Genomic DNA, 18,643 nt, shown 5'->3' with positions numbered 1-18,643 from the left:
AAGAACTCCTTTCCCGAGAAGGGGAGCGCTAACATTAGCACTTCTATACGAAGAGTGAGCTCCTGCCTGTCCGAAACACTCTTGCGCCTACTAGACTCTTGTTGTCTATGTTCTTGCTTGGTTCGCCAGGTTCGCGGCGCTTGCTAGGCTCCTGGCGCCCTGATTCAGGGCGCTTGAAAAGATCCCCGCGTCCTGATTCATGACGCTTAACAGGCTCTTGGCGCCTTAACTCTTGACGCCTAACGTACTCCTGGCGTCCTGCCTGGCGTCCTAACTCCTGGCGCCCTACTCCTGGCGCCCTGACTCTGCGCCCTGACTCATGGCGTCCCTGACTCCATGCCCCTGATTCCTTCCTTCTAGCAGACTCCTGACGTCCTGAATCCTGTGGTCTGAGAGGCTCTTGACGCCCTTTCTTGCGTCTTGCTGCCTCTTTGCGCCTGCCCTGGCTCCTGGTCCTGCAGACCCAAAGGATCCTGATACTTAAATCGGTTGTTCGGTTCCTTGAACCTAAACCGATCGAGACTTCTGCTCGATTCGCGGCGTCTCATAGGAGAGAGGCTACGATCTTCTTGTCTACCAGGATTCAAAGCCTTACCCGTCATAGGGCGCTTTGGAGAAGACAGCCTATAGGGCGAAAGAACTCTTCTCTCAGGAGAACAACTCCTATCTGAGGAGTCTCTCGACGAGGGCGATAAACGCCCTGGAGATTGTGAGGGTTCTCTCCTATACGAAGAGGGGCGCTTAGCGGAACTCTTAACAGGGAGCGAAACATCTTTCCTCCTTGTCGAGTCCTTAGCAAAGGAGCCTACTAAAGAAGCTAACTGCTCTTGCAGATTAATCAAAAACTTCTTCGTAGGATCCTGAAGAGAAGGCTCCTCTTGTTTCGTCTTCTTAGGTACCGAAGGTCCATCCTTGGGAAAAACGCTCTGGGCTGGAATCAGCCGACGTCTCCTTTAGGCGCCTTTCCAGGCTCTCTTCAAAGGGTGCGAAAGAGAGGCCGAACTCCATCCTCGTTTAGGAGAGGAAGAGTCTGAGGCCGAAAAACACTCCCTTAGGACGCCTTTTCTGCGGCAATCCGAGGCAGCCTGGGACGTTACAACAGGATCTGCCGAAGGGACGCCTGACCGTTGGGGATGTTTCTGCATCCTCCCTGCGGCTTTCGACATTCCTCCTCCCCTGGTCCTGGGAGTTTGGAAGCGGTCTAGGCCTAGGAGCAATGAGGAACTGGGGACACTGCACAAGTCACTATCACCACTCTTACCTTCATTTAGAGCTCGTAGCTGAGCTTGAAGTTTCTTGATTGAAGCTTTTACATATTCCCTCTCTGAAGAAGAATCTTTGGATTCAGAACAGGGAGAAGCAGCTGAGGCTAAGGGAAAATCGTTAGTAGGAGAGTTAACTTCTTGTTCTATAGAGCAAGATCTACTAGATGACCTAGCTGAAGCCTTTCTTACTCTATCTCTCTCAAGCTTCCTAACATATGACGATAACTCCTACCATTCAAGCTCCGTAAGGTTCTCGCACTCAACACAGGTGTTATTAAAAGAACATTCATTCTCTCTGCATTTAGCGCAAATACTATGAGGATCTACTGCCGATTTAGGCAGCCTAACCTTGCAACCTTCCCTACTGCAAACTCTAAACATAGGTGAAGCCTTAGCGTCAGACATCGTGAAAGAGTAGTCAAAACAAAGTCGAAAAACAGTCCACAATAAGCGTATGCCAAGCCAGAGAAAAAACAGAATACGTCACCAAAAAAACCAATCCAAATTCTCGGCAAACGAGTAGAAATCCAAGATGGAGGAACGAACAATAGGTGTTGTCCGTTCAACCGACAGAAAAAATGTTATTGTTATAATACAATTAAGTTTGTTCATACTTACCAGGCAGATATATATATAGCTGTATTCTCCGAAGTCCGACAGAATTTCAAAAATTCGCGGCACACGCAGTGGTGGCCAGGTGGTAGTATACCCACTCCCGCCGCTGGAGGCGGATATCAGGAACTATTCCCATTTTCTATTCATATTTTATCAGTGCCACTGTCTCCTGAGGGGAGGTGGGTGGGCACTTTAATTATATATATCTGCCAGGTAAGTATGAACAAACTTAATTGTATTATAACAATAACATTTTGTTCATGAAACTTACCTGACAGATATCCTATATAGCTGAATCCCACCTTCGGATGGTGGGAAGAGACAGAATAGGATTTTTGGGAAAACTAAATTAAGTAGATGATATACATCTTGGTTCCTCACCTGTTAGCATAGCCGACTTCGTGATTACTGTCACCAAAGTCTGCTTCTGCGTTACTAGAGTTGCCAGCGAGGTAGAGACCTGTAATGCTGGTGCGCTCTAGATGATCTGTCAACGGGGGCGAGACCACAATGTGACTAGACCATATGACCATACTTCTGAGGGCAACGAAGCTAAAACCACCACCTGACCTAACCTATCAAAGTTAGTTCCATAACTTCTAGGCTAAAGAGGAAGGAACGCGCCTCAAGCGACCAACCCTTCAAAGTTAAAAGCACACCTATCCCTTTTCTATAGGATAGGATTTGTGTTGCTTGCTGCCCCCAATAATATATCTATGGATATGTATGGTCCTAGCGACTTACAGATCTCAAATGTCGTCTTCACATCCCGTCGGGGAGTGTGAAGCGAACACAGAGTTGCTTCGCTAAAGCGTGGCACTCAGGATGTTACCTGAGTGTCATGCTCTGCTGAAATGCTTCCGAGGCCGCGCCCTCACCTCTTGAGCATTCATATTAAGAAAAAAATCTCAAATCTTTATGCAAACATAATGAATGAGACTTCTTAAAGAACTCCTTGACTAAAATGCCAGGGTGTTCTTGGACATGAACCAGTCTGGTCTTTTACGGAACACCGCAGATTGTCCGTTGACCTCGACTTTCTATAGTTTTTATCAAGATAAAACTTGAGAGGAACCCGACAGGGCACAGGACTCTCTAATGCCCTTGCCCAATAATTTGTGCCATAACCCTTGGTCTCCAAGCCTTCGGGTCAAGGGTTAGACAGGTTTTCGTTCTTATCAAGAACGGAAGGCTTGGAGGACAGACCGCATTATGTCCTTTAAAGCTAAAACCTCTGATGATGGCTAAAACCTCACTAACCCTCTTTGCCGTGGCTAGAGTGGTTAGAATGTTAGCCTTTCTGGTCACGTGTATTAAGTTCGCAGAAAGGATAGGTTCGAAATGCGTTTTGGCATCAGAAACTCAGACTACGTCTAAGTTCCATGCCGGAACCTGCGATCCAGAGAATTTCAAGATCTCCCCAGACCCTCAAAGATCGTGAAGCTTTGTTGTTTGACAGAACCGAATCTCTGAGCCTAGAGGCCGTCAACAACATATTTGCATATTCTACAATAGTTAGGACTTCTAGCTTATCTCATACTTCGTACGGAAAGATAGAACCATAAAGAAATTCACAAAGGTCGAGGTGGAGGAACAGTCATTTCCCTTCACTATCTCCAGAAACGGCCCCCTCCGATTGAACACTGAAAATAGGCAGCACTACTTTGCCTTGGCCAAGAGACTGCCATTAATCTTGAAGATCTTATCGCTTCTCGATAGTCTGAATGCCTTCAGACTCAGAGAGGAGAGATATTAGATACTTCACTAAGTGACTATGTTAGATTACACCGATTCTCTCGGGAAGGGTCTTTGGACAATTCTCTGAATTACCTGACCTCTGTGAATCCAACCTCTTAGAGGCCAACATGTGGCGACTAAAGCTAATCCTCTAGGATCATGAATAAGGAACAACTTAAGAGGAAGCTCCTTCGTCTTCAATATTACGAAAAACTTAACGAAAGGACGCCCTCAGTCTCTCCTCAACTTTCGACATACTTCTAAGTGAGGATTACTCAGACGTCAGTAGTTGTTGCCTTCGATCGAGAACACCCAAGACCCGCACGGACGTGCACTAGTTTAACGAACCTCTTGAGGATCGTTACGTTCCGTGCCCAAGCCCATAACCAACTCTCTCTTCTTGAGCTATGAGAGAGCTGAGAAATTATCCGAGATGATTTGGGCCACTCGATCCAAACTCACCCTTCGAGGAACTGGAGAGCCGACCAATTTGGCTTCCAATTCTTTCAGACAATGTGCCAGAACATCTGTTCCTCTGTTCGGATGTCTGGCACCCTCTCGCTATCACCCGAGGGTGATCCTCAAGCCATTGAGAGAAAATTAGAATTATTACTAGATCTTTGATGTTATTCCAATTTCTTCGTAAGGAAAAATTGTAGAGGTCTGAATTGCTGTTTATTCAGGGAAAACAAGCTTCTCCAGCGCGGAAATGGTCCCCAGCAAACTCATCCATTCCCTCACTCAGCCTGCTTCCTTCCCTAAATAAGGCTGCGCTTTGCATAAGCAGGAGAGCATTATTATAGTGCTATGCCGCGGTAGATTCGTACAGAATTCTGTTACCGTGCGGTAAACCTGCACCGAAGCTAAGTATAAGAGATCTTGTCTTGTTGAAATTTTCTAAGTAAACGGAAGGCATGTTCATTCATGATTACTAGAAATTTCCTCAAACCCGAGGCTAAAATCCATGATTGTAGGGCAGAGAGACGGCTTATTCAGCCATTCCCGCAAGGGAGAGAGGACGTAACCAACCGCGCATGTCACCGAGCTAGCCGGTAACTGCGTAGATCACAGTAACAGCAGCCTTGTTCATCGTCTCGCACTATCTGCCTGAGTTGCCAGCTACTCCTTTTACGAAGGGATAGGTATGAAATTATCGAGCAAAAGGAAACTCTCAAGCAGGCATATTTAAACGAAACAAATTCGCTAAATACAGAAGCTGAGTTGTGTTGTCGTAACAATACCTGAAGAGTTGTTCTTACTCCGAAAACTCTTGGAAGGTTGAAGGGAGTGTCAACTAAATACATTAGAACAACAGTTCTTTCGGCTTCTATCCGCAGAGGTAAATACGATATGCGTATATGACTTGACCCATGCGTTAGCAAAATAACGCAAAGATAAACTACGTAAGTATTGTAGTAATTTGAACATCGAATTCTCTACTACATCTTTCCTCGACGAGGAAGAGAGAAAGAAAGGAAAACGACTGTCCACGTTCTAATGAATGAGACTTTTTAAAGAACTCCTTGACTCTTTGCCAAGACTCTTTGCCAAGAAAAGGGAGTAATATTCGAATAGAGATCATCAAGAGAGAACCGAGGATCGAAAAGGACCGTTCAATGTTCTTATGATATTGGACATAAGACTTCCTGGATCTAGTCTACAAGTCTTTTTCTTACTCCCCGGATGAGCCTCTGAAAATGAAATGAGAGCTCTTCCGAAATTTGTTAATGAGTTTATCCGCTTAAACGATAAAAACGTTAAAATCTATGTCATGAGAACTACCCCATTTATGAGGGGTCCCCACTTAAATGACAAAAACGTTTAGTATCTTGACAATGGGGAAAACGTCCTTACTTGACAAAACTATTAGCACTTTGCTAATAGGGGAAAACCCTTTAACATGACCGAAAGTCACCCAGGAATCCGAGTATATAATCTTCCCGATTCTCAGAGAAATCGATGAAGAGGAAAGAGGGATCGAAGAAAAAATTCGGGTATGTCTCTCCGCTAACTCCGAATCCTTTTTTAAAAATTTCTGTAAAGGAATGTCCTGTGGAGAGTCCCTGAAAAAACCTCCTCTTGACGAGCGTTTATAAAGCGTCAAGCGTCCTAAGAAACGTCCTGAACAGCAAATAAGACGCCTTCTACAAGTCTTTTCTCTCGCAAAGCGTCCTGCCGAGCTTGCACTGAAGCATCCTGGCGAATGTCCACAAAAGCGTCCTCATAAGCGTCCTGCCGAGCGTCCTGCTTAGCGTCCTGGAAAGCGTCCTGCTGAGCGTCCTCAAAAAACGTCCTGCTTAGCTACGAGCGTGTCTGAGCAGAGAACACCAAGCCTTCTGAACGACGTTTCAGAGAGGAACTCGTTGAGCGCCTGATGCATGCAAGGCCCGCCAAGAGGCGTCCTGGCGAGCGACCTTGCCAACATCTCATGTTATGACGAACCGCGTTTTGCGTATGACGTTGAATATTTTCAAGGGACGTCCTCATGCGAGTCTCCATGGAGAGCCGCACGCTACTCCTGAAGTGTGTGAACACTAAAGGAAGACGTATGGCTTTCGTCTTCAAGACGGGCCTTAAAGACCTTCATACCTTCTTACAAAGACAGTGGCCGCCTGTGCGACAACTTGCGTCTTAGTAATGCAAAAGAACATCTCCAGAAACGCACTCAGCAAAGGAACGCCGAGCGTCCGAAAGACACCCTCGCAAGGTGCTTGCCGAGCGTCCTGGAGAATGTCTCTACTTATAGGACGTCGAGCACCTCCAAAAGCTTCCTCACGTCTAAATTGCCCTTCTTATGCCGAACCAGAGACATAAGTTGTTTGACTGTGCAAAGCAGCTTGCCGGACGTCAAACTTATCAGCTTGCTTTTTCGAAGTAAAGCGAACGTTACATAACGTATACGGAGCGCCATGAGGAGAGGAGACGAATACTGAGTTGCTCCTCCAAAAGGTGGAATCTAGAATGTCCTTGATTACCAAATTCTTTTGAATGCTAGCGAGGTTGAAACAGCTCTAACTTCATGAGCGTTCACTCGCAGGAGGCTCAAATCACTCTTCTGGCAAGATGAATGAGCCTCCTTAATATGACAATTTGTCGAAAATTGCATTTTTCCTAACTATACAAACCTGAGGTCCTTTAACAATAGGAAGTAGCTAGCGGCAGCTGGAACGGTCGTAAGCTTCGAACAAGGGGAGAACGGTAGTTAACTGCTTGTCCGACAGTCGCGCGTCACTTTTGCTTTTGGCCCATGCAAAATACGCAGAGTGAGGGGTGGCATGAGGAGGGACTATATGTAAAGGACCTCAGGTTTGTATAGTTAGGAAAAATGCAATTTTCGACAAATTGTCATTTGTTCCGATACGTAATACAAACCATCGGTCCTTTACAATAGGAAGACTCACTTCTTGTGGGAGGATCTGAGTCTTTTGATGAACAGACTGGTGTTCGTCCATCCCTGGAATGCCTCCCTGGTCGTAAGAGCGAGGGAGGGATCCAAGCCTCTGTCCGATTGATCGGGGTGTGTGCACCGCAGGATCAATGGTCAGACCTCTGGGCCGAGTACTAAGAGAGAGGCAAGCGTATCTCTTCGTACCACCAAGCAAGAACTTGTTCCTGTTTGCAAGAGGCAACATAAAGTATGGGTTGTCTCAAGCTGGCATCCACTTCCTCCCCCTTGTTGGAGGAAGTGGTGGATATACGCTCCTATCCTAGTGAAAGGGATAGGATGGGGCTCTGTTGAGTAGCTCACCTGCATCTTGTCCTAATCCAGCAGGGTGACGACCGTCCCGTCCCTCTAACCACAGGTAGAGGGGGAAGAAAAAGATGGGAAGAGGAGCCAGTCACACTCTCATTCACTCATCCATTCTTACGGTCACACCAGGACTCGATGCTGTTCAGCCTGCGAGGGTCTGGGTTCGCTATACAACGTGTTGAGCAGCCACCACGGGTCCCAAGGAAAAGAGATCCAAGGACCTGTGGGCAATATCCCTAAGGTAGAAGGAAGGGCATGTGGTCTGGTTGGACCAGACCCCTGCCTTCAGTACCTGCGCCACGGAGAAGTTCTTGCGGACAAGGCAGCATCTCCTTCGCATCGAGGCGGTGAAGTCCATTAGGGAGGGGATTGTGAACGACTCGAACCAATCGTCAGGTGACCGAAGGGTTCTGAGTCTTCGCTACGAAGTTCGGTACGAAATCGAGCGTCACGGATCCCCATCCCCTGGATGCTTGACTTCGCAGGAGAAGTCATGCAGTTCCTCAGAGGAAAAGAAGGAAATAGTCGCATGACCTATTCCTCTTCTCTACTTCGGTGATGTCCAGTACCCATACTGCGGGGGGGGGTTCTCGTTCCCCACCCCCCCCCCCGCACAGTACCCATGTACCCAACAACAATATAAGAGCCCGAGAGCAATCGTTGCCATCGGCCCGAATGCAAGGGCATAAGGATCAATTCCCTGACTGAGCGGAACTTGAACCAAATAAATATTGATGCAATCAATAATAAGGAATAAAATGAAAATGCATCTTGCATTACGATTCACTTCACAATGAAAAAGGGCTCGGATCGAGCGCATTTGCGCCCTCGTACCGACGCAAGGGTAAAAGGATCCATTCCTTACCTTTATGGATCAAGGTTTATGGAAACCTTGATCCATAATGAATTGATGCAATCAAAAAAATATATGAAAATGAAAAAGAATACTGCGCTTGCGATTTCACTTCATACAAATAAAAAGGGGAAGGATCAATTCCCGGGAATAGCGAAACATTGATCCCAGTAAACAATGCAATCTCAATAAAAAATGAAAATGAAAAAGAACTGCACTTGCGATTTCACTTCATTCAAAATAAAAGGGGAAAGGATCAATTTCCGGGTAAGCTCGGAAACTGATCCAAAATGAGTATTGCTACAATCAAAATAATATATGAAAATGAAAAAGATACTGTACTTGCGATTCCACTTCCATACTGAATAAGTTTCCGTGCCGAGCGCATTCGCTCGGCAACGGGCATACAGGTCAAAAAAATATAAATGAAAAGAGCACTTACTTACGATTTTCATCTACACATTTCCAACCCAAAATATACGCTCGGAGCGAGCGCTACCGCCCTCGGCACCGAGCATACACAATACGAGGATCATTTCTGGGAAAATGAATTCCCGCACTTACGCCCTCAGTCCCGGCACTCGGGTAATCGGAGGCGTGGTGAAACCAAGATCCTTTAATTCACAATTGAATTTCATGGAAATAAATATGAAATGATTGTACTTACAATTCAGTTTCACTAGATAAATAGAAAAAGAAAAACAACAATCATGCGAAAGCAACGACGATGAAGCGGGCAGAGAGCGATGATACACGTCCACACGCCAGCAGGCCGAAAGCAAAAGTGATTTGTTTACCTACCAGTCGCGCGCGCGCGCCTGTCGGACAAGCAGTTAACTACCGAACCCCTTGTTCGAAAGCTTACGACCTATCCAGCTGCCGCTAGTACCTTCCTATTGTAAAAGGACCGAAGGTTTGTATGCCGTGTCGGAACAAATCTACAGGAGGTTAGAAGGTTCATTATTTCTAACTTCTGTTTACTGTGGAGGAAAACTCCTGATTCTAACACGCTCTAAAAATGTGTACATGAATCCTACTTCTTCCGTAATCAGTCACACATTACACTAATTACATTGAACTTATGCAAAAAAGAAAAACATGTAAACGTCATGTATACTAAGCGAGTGTCTACCGAAAGTTCCGGTAGCCTCACCTTACCCCATGCAGACAACAAAGTCTGAAACTAGGCTAACTAGCTTCAGACATCAAATGCAATGAAAAAATTTACGATAGCGTATGCCTAGCCACAAATCCAAGTCAATAATCGAAAGAATAATTAGAATACTTAAGCGGCTAATGAAGTTTCAAAATCCTAGGCGGAGGTCTGTAAACAGTTGTTTACCGACCGGCGACAGAAAAAATATGAATGGAAAATGGAAATAGTTCCTGATATCCGCCTCCCAGCGGCGGGAGTGGGTACTACCACCTGGCCGCCCACTGCGTGTGCCGTGAATTTTGAAATTCTGTCGGACTTCGGAGAATACAGCTATATATATATCTGCCAGGTAAGTTTCATGAACAAATTATGACTTAGAAAACGGGAATAGTTCCAGACCCCGCCACCCAGCGGCGGGAATGGTGGATCACCTGACCTACCTGTCGCGTGTGCCGCGAGTTTTGAAATTCTGTCGGGACGACCGAGTCTATAGCTAAGTATATATCTGCTGGGTAAGTTTCATGTACAAAACGTTAGAAATTCCAGGAATTCGAGCATTCGGCGAGATTTCCGATTATCGTAGTAACAATTATCAGGGATTCTTGTCTCGCCCACTCTGGACCGTGGTTTCGCCCAAGTGTTTGCAGATCGTAGAAGACCAGAACACTCGGAGAGTGCTAGAAATCCCGAAGAATTCTAAGCACTCGGCGAAACCCCCACTGAATTCGTCAGACGATCATCGGGTGGTGGTCCTCCTGATTCCCGTAGAAATCGAGGATGGGGCAAGATCCTTCCTCAACGACGGGGACTTATGTCCAGTAGGACCCGAAGGTCCCCCCAGGAACACAGACCCCAACGTGGAATCCTACGGAGAATGCTCTGCAGGATCCCTCCCCTTCCCTTCGCAGCAATAGGGAGAGAGGGAATGGGGGAGGAAGATTGGATACTTGCTAGCCTTCCCAGCGGAACTAGCAGTCGGAGAAGTGAGTACGAGCAGCCATCATCGTGCGATGATGGCCGCTCAGTCTAGGAAAACGTTACCGTCTGGAGAAAACGTTTTCCCGAGGAGGGTTACGAACTCGTACTGTAGGCTAAACGTCTGCCGCCACCGTGACCGTCGTCTGAGTGGGGCTGAGCGAGCACCTGACAGGAGAGAGCCGAGACCGTCCTCCGACGCGTCCCAGTCCTCGTCGAGGTTGAATCCTCTCAAGAGGACCGAAGGAGGAGCCCACCCTGGTCTCTGAGTGCGTGGTCCAGACGGACCGTCATGTGAACGGCGGTGATGGTCCCTCCGAGAGTCTGGGAAGAGTCATTCGTCCTCGCCAGTCCCCCACGATCTCCTCCAACCACTTGAGCGAGGATCTGTTGGTCCCGAGACCGAACCAGGCTTGTGACCGGACCGTAAGAAGTGCATTCCTCACGGTCACTCCTGTTCGCCTCGTTCCTCCCGGTGTAGCCTCAGGAGGTTGAAGGGACAGGTGAGGGAGACCTGATGCTCCTACCCTGCCTACTAGCAGAACCAGTAGGCTGGGAGGACTGCAGGCGATCACCAACCCACGGTGGCGATCGAGCTGCAGGTCTGGACCAGCGGTCTTCTTGCGGAGAAACGCTGGACCAAGAACGGAGCGTCAGTCTCTTCAGGAGAACTGCTGGCGATCGGGCTGCACTGGTTGGGCGGCTAGACCGAGAGCAGCGGCGACGGTCCCGAACGTCAGAAGAGCTGCTGCTGGTTCCCCTATCCGTCCGGTCCCAGTGGGAGCGGCGGTCAGGGGACCGGCAAGTCCGCTGTCGCGGTGGGAGCGCAAGGAGCGTGCCCCTTGCGATCACTCCTGATCGCCTCGCTCTTCCCGGTGTAGCCCGAGGAAGTTGAACGGATAGGAGAAGTAGGCCTGATGCTCCCCCCTCGCCCACCGGCAGAACTGGTGTGCTGAGGGGGGGGGGGGGGGGGGGCTGCAGACGCTCGCCAGCTCGTGGTGGTGATTGATCTCCAGGCCTGGTTGAGCGCCTCTCCCGGGGAGAGCGGCTGGACCGAGAACCACGGCGACGGTTCCGAGCGTCAGAAGAGCTGCTGCTGGTCCCCCTCTCCATCCGGTCCCGGTGGGAGCGGTGGTCAGGGTACCGGCAGAGTCCGCTGACGCGGTGGGAGCGAGGCCTGTCCTCATGGCACGTCACGCCGCATGGACCAGCCGAGGCTGGTCCAGGCGACCGAGGGGACTGCTTCCTCGCCTCAGCCCGTCGCGTCAACCCTGGGTACCGGAGACTCGCCACGAGAGTGATTGCTGGCCTGGTGGGAGTCACCTGGGCGACTCCCACCAGTCTTCCGCCCCGTGCCTGGATCCTGGCGCCGAGCGAACTCGGTTGCCTGGGTCTTGGCTGCACGGTCACCCGCAGGTGATTGTACACTCAGTACCACTCGTGAACGAGAGGCCGAGACGGTATCTGGCGTCGAGGCGGAACCTCTGGCGTCAGGACGAGGTACCCCTCCGGTCCCCGTCATCTTCTTCCTTGCGGAAGGAGAGACGGGCCCCATTCCCGAAGGAACAGGAGGACCAGTGGAAGCCCCAACTGTCCCACTGGAGTGGGACAGACCCTTAGAGGTCTCTGAGAGAGACTTCTTAGGGGGGGAGAAGGCTACCTTCTTCTTCTTCGGCTGGGGGGCCTCAGAAGTCGAAGGGGAAGAGGCGGCAGAAGACGACAGCGACACCTTCCTCTTCTTCCCGGACTTCCTCTTCGCCAGTTCCTCAGGACAACTGACAGGTCCTCCATTCAGGACGGAGTTGGGGCAGTTGCCGAAGCGACACGGCCCAACTGCACCTGTCCGGAGGGACCTGCGAGAGTAGCAGTGGAGAGAACGCTTCCACGAGGAGGGCTACGAAACTGCCTGTCCTCACAGCGCGTCGAACCGCTGGAATCAGCCGAGGCTGGTTCCTGCGATCGAGGGGACCTCTTCCTAGCCTCAGCCCGCAGACGGTCTGGGACTGTCGCGCAGCCCTGGTTACCTGCAGCTCGCTACGAGAGCGATCGCTGGCCTGGCGGGAGTCACCTGAGCGACTCTCGCCAGTCTTCCGCTCTGTGCCTGGTCCTGGCGCCGAGTGAACTCAGAAGCCTGAGCCTTGGTTGTACGGTCACCCGCAGGCGACCGTACACTCGGTACCTCTCGCGAACGAGAGGCCGAGCTGGAACCTGGTGTAGCGGCAGAACCCCTAGCACCAGGTGAGGAAGTACCGGTGTTAGCCGGTACCCCTCTGGTCCCCGTCTTCTTCTTCCTTGCGGAAGGAGAGACGGGCCCCGCTTCCGAAGGAGCGGGAGGACCAGCGGAAGAAACCCCCGTCCCACCGGAGTGAGACGGGCCCTTACAAGTTCCCGAAGGAGACTTCTTGGGGGGGGGGGAGGCAGCCTTCTTCTTCCTCGGCTTAGAAGCCTTGGAAGTCTAAGGGGAAGAGGCAGCAGCAGGCGACGACGAAGACGACGACGACACCTCCCTCCTCTTCTTCTTCGTCAGCTTCCTCAGGAAAGACGTCAGGTCCTCCATCCAGGACGGAGCCAGGGCTATTGCCGAAGCAACACGGCCCGGCTGCACCTGTCCGGAAGGACCCGCGACAGGGCAGCAACACCATGGGCAGGAACGTCGGCAGGGGATGGTCCAGGCACGGCAGGCACAACAGGAGTGGCAGGCACAGCAGGAACGTCAGGTACAGCAGAAGGCAGCACAGCAATCAACGACATCCTGGGTACCGGTGGAAGGTTCCTTGGGCGAACTCTTGGGGCACTGAAAGTCGGGGGCTGAGGCGAGAGCGGCGAACCCAGGCAGCAGTGGCACGACCCTCCTCGGGAAACCAGCAATCAGGGCCTGCACTGCAGCTGAAGGTGTTACCGTGGTAATATGCTGGGTATACACCAGGTGAGGAGGCGTGGCATACCCCGGGGTCGAGACAGTGGTGGTGGTGGTGGTCACCGGTCCATGGGTGACCGGAGCAGCACCTGCCAGGTGGTGCAACAGCCCCCGAACACTCAGCGTCCCCTGGAGGCCCAGCGAGAACCATACCTGGCCGAGGTCGTCGCCCGCAGCATTAGCACCTGAGGAGGCAAAAGTCGGGTTAGTAGGAGGGGTTCCCCCTCGCACAGGGGGGACAAGCCCCACCCCGAACGAACGGAAGACCCCGAGTACAATTGGATGTCGGGGTACCTCGCCCCCTCCTCTACGCTCAACGGATCGAGCGAAGAGAGGGAACGAGAAAACCCCCTTGAAGGGGAAGGAGCCATACGCGGGAGCTGGGATGGCGGCAGGAAGGAAGACGACGTGTCTGTGACCAAGGGCGTCGCTGGAGAACCCTCCGAAGACTCCCTGGCAGGCTTACGTCGCTTCCTCCTACCCTCATAGAGCACCCACTGATCCTCCGACCAATTATCACACACAACACAGGGCTCGGCCCGAGAGCATTTGTGCCCCCGACACCGAGCACATAATTCATGAGGATCAACCTCTAGGAAAGAGCGGAAGGCCCTACACTTATGGCCCTCCACACCAGGGCAAACTCTGTGGCTGATGGGGGGCGTGGGGACATCTCCAGCTCACGGGAATCCATAATAATGAATAATAATAAAATACAAAGCACACGTACTTACAGTATTTTATCAAACACACACATAGCAAACCAAGTTTGAAGAAGATACAAAGTGTACGACGAAAGCGGGCAGAGAGCGAACAACAAGTCTGTCTCCGTCGGCGGCCGAAAGCAAAGTGGATCTTCACCTCGCAGTCGCGCGGTGTGCGCACTGTCGGACAAGCAGTTAACTACCGAACTCCTTTGTTCGAAGCTTACGACCGGTTCCAGCTGCCGCAAGTTACATTCCTATTGTGAAGGACCGATGGTTTGTATTCGTATCGGAACAAATTATCTAGCGCACTCTTCTTTATGAAAAATCACTTGTTTTCTTGGACTAGAATGTGAACGTCGTCATCGTTTAAGATTGTTGTAAAAAAAGTGTACTAGACTCTATGGGTACGAGTGGGGTGCGGATTTAGCACAGGAAATGGGAAGTTTGTTTACACAAGTGACTCCGCAAACATCGAGATGCATCGAGATGGAGTCAATCTTCTATATGTAAAGTGTTTTAAGTAAAAATTTTGAAATCTTCATAGTTAGCACTGCGCATGGCTGCGCTTTCATTAACCACTGTTTAATCGAAAATTATGACCTTAATTTATGATTTGGGAAAAAACACTTACCTACTTCGAGAGGAAAGAAGAAGTCTCAAGATGTTGCTACCACGGACAATGGCTCGTGACTGGTGTCTATCTTAGTTTACAGGGAATGCTTAATTTATTTTTTGGGAAGGTGTGGTCGAGCAACGGTAGAGGGGGTGGTTGCCAAATGGCCATTTGATATTTTACCCTAGTTATATGTTTAACCCTAATGTAAACACCTTCTATGGGCTCTTAAGCCAATTTCATCCAAATTTCACCATGATACCTAACCCACTTTGGTAATTCTAGGCAATAGGTAGTACTAAACTCCGCTCGGACTGCAAGGAACGTTCCCGCAAATGCGAAAGCCACCAGGGATTGGAATGTCAAATGTATTTCGCTGTGTTTAGCTAGCCCTTGGCAGTTTAACCCTTAAACGCCGACTGGAACTATTTTACGTCGACATGTCTCTCGGGTGCCGACTGGGACGTATTTTACGTCGACATACAAAAGTTTTTTTAAAAATCGCGGAAAAATACTTTTAGGCCTACCAGCCGAAAACTCTTGAATCACGCGCCTTGGGGGATGCTGGGAGTTCACGGATCAAGGTGTTGTTTTGTTTACAATCGTTACGCAGGCGCGCAAGCGCGAATTTCTTTCTTGCCGCACTAAAAAGTATCTGTGACACATCTCTGAAAATTATTTCGTCACTTTGACATAATTTTTGTACCATTTTAAATTAGCCGTTACATAGAGTATTATATATGAAAAATGTGCGCATTTGTATGTAGAATACAACAAAAAAATACTCATGATTGTAGCTTTTATCAGTTTTAAGATATTTTCATATAAATAACGATAAGTGCCAAAATTTCAACCTTCGGTCAACTTTGACTCTACCGAAATGGTCGAAAAACGCAATTGTAAGCTAAAACTCTTATATTTTAGTAATATTCAATCATTTATCTTAATTTTGCAACTAATTGGAAGTGTCTAGCAACAATATTTCGATTTATGGTGAATTTATGAAAAAAACTTTTTCCTTACGTCCGCGCGGTAACTCTTCCGAAAATAATCATACATGCGATTGCGGTAATGTTTGCACATTTAAATTAGCCGTTACATAAAGTTTTATATATGAAAATGTGCGCAATTTCATGCACAATACCACTTCTAAAAACAACCCCATGGTTGTAGCTTTTATCAATTTTGAAATATTTTCATATAAAAAATGATAAGTGACAAATTTTCAACCTTCGGTCAATTTTTGACTCTACCGAAATGGTCGAAAAAACGCAATTGTAAGCTAAAACGCCTATATTCTAGTAATATTCAAGCATTTACCTTCATTTTGCAACAAATTGGAAGTCTCTAGCACAATATTTCGATTTATTTGGTGGTGAATTTATGAAAAAAATAACATTTTTCTTTACGTCCGCGGCGGTAACTCTTCCGAAAAAATCATACGTGCGATTGTGGTAATGTTTGCACCATTTTAAATTAGCCGTTACATAACGTTTTATATATGAAAATGTGCGCAATTTCATGTATAATACAACAATAAATAGTTGAGGTTGTAGCTATTCTCATTTTCGAAATATTTTGCATATAAATCACGATAAATAGAAAACAAAACCACGTTTCGGTCAAATTTAGACTCTACCGAAATGGTCGAAAAACGCAATTGTAAGATAAAACTCTTACAGTCTAGTAATATTCAGTCAGTTATCTTCATCGTGAAACAAATTCGAAGTCTCTAGGCACAATATTTAAATTTATGGTGAATTTTTAAAAAAACTTTCCTTCCCTCCGCGCCGCGGATTTCTCCGCCACAAATCTCCCGAACATGCGTAAGTCCCATTCTCGGAATATTTTTGCTCCGTTTCATATTAGGCATTTCATAGAGTTTATATATGAAAATGTGCGCAATTTCATGTAGAATAAAACGAAAAATATTTGAAAGTTGTAGCTTTTCTTATTTCCGAAATAATTGCATATAAAAAAATATATATATCAAAAAAATTCGTCATTCGGTCAACTTTTAGCTCGTCAGATATGGCCGAAAACTGCATTTGTAAGCTAATATTCTTCACAGTATAGTAATATTCAATCATTTGTCTTCATTCTGAAACATATTGGAAGTCTCTAGGACAATATTTAGATTTATGGTGAATTTTGAAAAAAAATATGTGTTTACGTAAGCGCGTTACGAATTCATGCATTATTTTGTGATAATATTTTCTCTGTGTTGCTTTTATCGTTTTACAATGTGTTATATATCAAAATGATCGCAATTTAGTGCACATTACAACGAAAAAAAAAGTAACTTGTTACCTTCAACCGTTTTGCGCACAGCGCGATTTGAATACAATTATATATGAAATTTCGTTTTTGCGCTATCATATATCGCATTATTTATATATGATAATGATAACTTCTTTCATTTCTGATGGTTGCATACTAAACTTCAAGCAATGACAAAAAAAGGAGCCAAAAATGAACTCTTAATCTTGAAAACTAAGCGCGCTGTGATTTTTTGAAAAAAATATTTTTTCCGCTTACGCGCTCACTTCCAAACCCCTCCGGCATACGGGAGTCATTTTTTTATTTACTGCTCCGGCGTTAAGGGTTAATTACAGTCGACCCCCCAAAAATAACGGTCAATTCCAAGGCTCACCTAACGCATAGTTTTTACCTATACCTAGCTCTAACCCCACCTTAAGCAAGGACTCCTCGGAATGATGTCCTAGCTACCTATACCTAGTAGTAGGGTACATAAACGGTCTCCCTTCTAATACAGCTTGCTGCAGGTCTACTACTTTTCACACCGACACTTAAACTAAGGCGCAAACCCGACCGCTTTATCCTACCACTCGTTCAGCAAATCAAATTCGATCGGTCGCCTTGCTACTAACATCAAAGCCTCTTTTCTGTCATGATTTAAACATTTTTACAAAGCTCTTTTACATTAATTAACTACTAGACTTAGCACTTTACCTTATTCGCACAGGCTGAACCACATTTCATGTAATATAAACGGTGAGTGAAGAACTGACATTAGGGTAACTCGACTTTTGTTTACGTTTGGTTACGTCAACGGATTCCACCTGATAAGGTTAGTAGTGAATGCTTGCGTACTATCACTCTTTTCACTTAAATTGTCGTTTTTTATTTATTTATTTATTTGAAATTCATAATGATTAGAAAAATACCTTCCTAATAGTTCAGTTATAAAATAGACTAAAGCACAGACGGAGGGGCTAAGAGGTCTGCGGCGTCTGCCTTAACTGTAGCAGACGTTTCAAAGGAAATAAGACTTAGCCAAACTTAAAGTAACCTCAGAGCTGTTCCCGAAATCGACGTGGGGGTTGGGGTGCGGTCTTCGCACTCTTAAACTTCTCAAAGTAAGTCGTGATTGCTCTATCTCTAAAATACCCCCCCAAAGCACTAAATAATATTGTAGTGTAAAGTAATCAGTATATCGGTTAAAGCTACGAATTTAGAATATGGAGGAGTGATATGGTAGTTACATTTGACAACGTCTTTCCTTTGAGAGAGAGAGAGAGATGAGAGAGAGAGAGCGAGAGAGAGAGGAGAGAGAGAGAGAGAGAGAGAGGAGAGGAGAAGAGAGGAAGAGCATGTTTGGTGGATGGGTCGTTAGCGTATGGACTGCTTGTTGGCGGATGGTTGGGTTCATGCACGGATTCGGTTGCCGGGGCAGGCGGTCTGTGATGGACAGTTGGTTTTCCCAGATAGTTGTCTTGGCATTGGATGGTCAATTGTATTGTGTGTTTGCTGGTGGTATTGTATATGTTAGCAGTTTGTTGTGCTTGTGTGTTGGAAGGTTGTTGAGCTTGTGAGTCCCTGTGGTGTTGTATGTGAGATGTTGAGTGTTGTTAGTGAGTTGTGGTTTCTTGACGTTGTTTATAAGTGGTTGTGTGTGGACTTGTAGCGTTGTTGTTTTGATGTAGTTGGTATTCATCTGCACAGTGATTTGTTGTTATTGAGTTTTTGTGTGGTTGTAGTATATTACTTGTTGTGTTGTGATTTCTGGTGGTTGTTGCGTCTCAGCAGCCGT

General features: G+C 47.3%; 1 protein-coding gene across 5 annotated transcripts in view; it reads right to left on the bottom strand.

Moving 5' to 3' along the window:
* Positions 1–17,707, bottom strand: part of LOC135200142 (longitudinals lacking protein, isoforms H/M/V-like) — a 69,032-nt gene extending 51,325 nt beyond the window's left edge. For 4 of the 5 annotated variants that reach the window (XM_064228486.1, XM_064228482.1, XM_064228484.1 and 1 more), the window contains exon 1: positions 17,563–17,707. The gene's annotated coding sequence lies outside the window, so the exon portion shown is untranslated. The remainder of the gene's footprint in view (positions 1–17,562) is intronic. The other variant, XM_064228483.1, reaches the window with a different exon arrangement.
* Positions 17,708–18,643: the final 936 nt, after the last annotated feature.

The sequence above is a fragment of the Macrobrachium nipponense genome, chromosome 26, assembly GCF_015104395.2.
Source record: "Macrobrachium nipponense isolate FS-2020 chromosome 26, ASM1510439v2, whole genome shotgun sequence".
Taxonomy (NCBI): domain Eukaryota; kingdom Metazoa; phylum Arthropoda; class Malacostraca; order Decapoda; family Palaemonidae; genus Macrobrachium; species Macrobrachium nipponense.
Note: the sequence above shows the minus strand (reverse complement) of the source record. Positions and strands in the feature narration are given on the sequence as shown.